At 42.5% G+C, this 3,256-nt stretch overlaps 1 pseudogene; it reads left to right on the top strand.

Annotated features, from left to right (window-relative positions):
- The first annotated feature begins 230 nt into the window (after positions 1-230).
- On the top strand, positions 231-572 carry LOC148875638 (calcium-binding protein KRP1 pseudogene; annotated as a pseudogene).
- The last annotated feature ends 2,684 nt before the right edge of the window (positions 573-3,256 follow it).

Consider the following 3,256-nt stretch of genomic DNA (forward strand, 5'->3'; position numbering starts at 1 on the left):
CTTGATGAAAGGGCCACAAAGTTTCAGGAGTTGGAAACTTTAACAACATTATAAAGCCTCCGAGTGTGTAACGCCAACCATAAGCATCAAAGCCAAATTCCCTTCAACAAACACTTGGTTTTCTCTCTTCTACTCTTCTCTCTCAAACACCCTTCTCTCTCATTCTCCAACTCGCTTACTCTACTGTGATCTTGAGATCCATCTACCTTTGCTTACCACAAGTAGTAACAATGGCCGGAGAGAACGATGTTGTGTTTGAAGATTTCTTTCCATCAATGGTAGAAAGACTGGGCGCTGACCAGTTTATTGCTGAACTCTGCAATGGGTTCAACTTGCTAATGGATCAGGAAAAGGGTCTCATCACATTCGAGAGCCTGAAGATAAATTCCTCTCTTTTGGGACTTCAAGACTTGGGAGACGACGAGCTCTTGTGTATGTTACGAGAAGGAGATTTGGATGGAGATGGGGCACTCAATCAATCAGAATTCTGTGTTCTTATGTGCAGGTTGAGCCCAGGCTTGATGAACGGCCCGAGAAGGTTGCTGGAACAAGCCATCGGAAATCAATTTTAGGCGCTTTTGTTCATTATTAGATGCAGTTTTGAGTAATGTTTTGTTTTCCTATGTCTTTGCTACGTTGTACATGGCCTGGCTGGTACGGCTTTATTAGTGTCGGATATGGTATCATTAGTGTGGAAGCTAGTGTCCAATGGTCGTGGGCCCGATCTTGAGCTCTTTTGTAGTCTTTTGAATTTTGTCCTGTCAAGCTACATGGAGTCTGTCCTTCAATCATATCTCCACCTAATGGATGAGTTCTCATCGCCATTTTAAGTCTTGCTTAATTGCTCTTTTCTTCAGTCTTGTCCCACGCTCAAGCTACATTTACTTGCACTCTTTCAATCCTTCAATTCATGGCTGATACTAATAGATGAACGTAATGAAGGGATAGGATATTCATCACATTGACGCCCAAATCTTGCGGAATGGACTAGGCGAATTTCAAAAATTTCTCCCATCAATACAGGGAATCGAATTCCCTATTTTAGAAAAACATATTTTTTAATGATCAATCTTGAACCATGAACCAAACCAGATCTGAACCAAAAGAAGTAAGAGGGAGGGTGTACTTAATACGAAGAAACATTATCTGCCAATGGAGGTATTCACGCCCAAGGAATGATCCAAAATCTGCTCCCACTGAAGATGGCACAATGCAGGATGGAGCAGAATCAGCAATGTTCTTCCAAAAGAATTTGACCATTCGCAAGAATCAACAAAATGGCTTGTGAATACAGCTCCAATCAATCTTTTTCCAAAAAAATTGGTATCAAGATCAAATCTTGATTAGTCCTGTAGAGAGTAGGAGATCGAACTACTGGAGGTGGCGCCTGCAGGGAGGCGGCAAGAGAGTATTCATAGGGTGCAAAATTATCTCTTCTTGTAATTTCAGCTCTGAAGAGAATTGAACATCAATCAATAATAGTTGTCGCCCCTTTCTCCTTTTATAATCTTAAAGGAATCAACTCTTAATCCCATTAGGAGTTGCTGATCCAAATCATATTTGGATTAGAAGTCCCTTTAAATGATAAGGGATAACCCTTGTCTTATCAGCAGATCAGATCAACCATCCCCTAATCCAATTAGGAGGTTTTCAGATCTAAATCTCATTTAGATCTTGGACTCTCTAAGTGGATAGGGTCTAGGCCCATTCCTATCAGTTGATCCATCTCAGAATTTGCCCCCTTTTTTAATTAACTGATCAAATCATCCTACTTCGAAATGGGCTTAAGGCCCATTTAAAGTTATGTACTCACTTAGCATTCCAAACAGCTGCCCAGTTGGGCTTCCTTGTATGGCATGAGACCCAAACATTGATCTACACATCAACCACATGGGTTCAACCCAGCCTTTGTTACAAGGCCTGGCCAAATACACTATTATGAATAGTGCACCCCCTAAAACCCATCTTATGGGCTCTATGGGCCCAACACTTACCCTAAATGGTCCTTGGGTCAAGCTATCTTATATCACCCAAGGACTGTGGGAAGATGCAAGATTAGCCCATCAGGTATTATCCTCAATGGTCTTACACTTAACCTCTCAGCCCATAATGATCATACATTGCCCGACAAGAGAGGACATCTCCCTCGGCTGCAAGGAACAGTGTTGCACTCTCTGCTTACATGGATCTCGGGAATTAAAACCTCTTGTAAATCATTTCGAAACCATAGCAAATATATATAAATATATTTTGCAAAACAAAATCTCAACAATTGAAATCGGCTGTTGGCAGTCTTGGTTTCCATCAGAGAGAGTGCATCCCCGATCATTACATTTGTCCGATAAAGGGGTTGATCCTGTCACTAGGATCACCCACTTAGATGAATTCTCAGACTGTCCCAACATACTTAGGTTTTGACCCCCGCTAAGGATCTCACTGAATGGTATATCAAAGACGACCCAATCTGGCACCTAGTGCAGTATCATAATCGAGTCTAGGGGTTGGGTGTAACTTTCCAGTTTTGCCCATCAATCTCCAAAGTCTAGGGCAATACTAAAAATCTGGTCCAGTTCAAAGATTCAATTTATCCTACATTGTATGTGCCTAGGGTCTCACTCTGGCAACTGAGACAATCCACCCTAACTGACTTGGTGGCACCATAGTGTCAGCCTTGTCAGGATAGGTCTCCCCAGACCAACCCACTGGCTGTGAACATTCTAAACTAACACGAGTCTCATTAAGTGTCTAGTTTAAGGGTATTACACAGAAACATACCAAGGGAACATGAATCAAATATGCACTTTTATTCATTTACAATAAACTCATAAAGTACATCATTCTGATTGAAGCTAAGGGCATACAAAACTGTCCAACAGCTCCCACTTGCACTTAGGTCCAATCAGGTACAAGCCAGAGTCCCATGCTTTCCATGCTACCTTCTGAATCAGGACATCCCCTCTACCAACAATCTCCTGCAGTACATGGTACTTCCTCTCGATGTGTTCGACTTCGAGTGGGCTCGTGGCTCCTTAGCCTGAGCAATGGCTCCATTGTTGTCACACAACAATGGGATGGGTGATGTGCTGGACGGAACTACTCCCAACTCGTGAACGAACTTTTTCATCTACACGGCTTCTTTGGCAGCCTCACTTGCGGCAATGTACTCGGCCTCAGTGGTGGAGTCTGTAGTGGATCCCTGTTTGCTGCTTTTCTAGCAAACAGCACACGATACTATCGTGAAAACATATTCAGATGT

The sequence above is a fragment of the Nelumbo lutea genome, chromosome 1, assembly GCF_056320005.1.
Source record: "Nelumbo lutea isolate HS-2025 chromosome 1, American lotus-T2T, whole genome shotgun sequence".
Lineage (NCBI taxonomy): Eukaryota > Viridiplantae > Streptophyta > Magnoliopsida > Proteales > Nelumbonaceae > Nelumbo > Nelumbo lutea.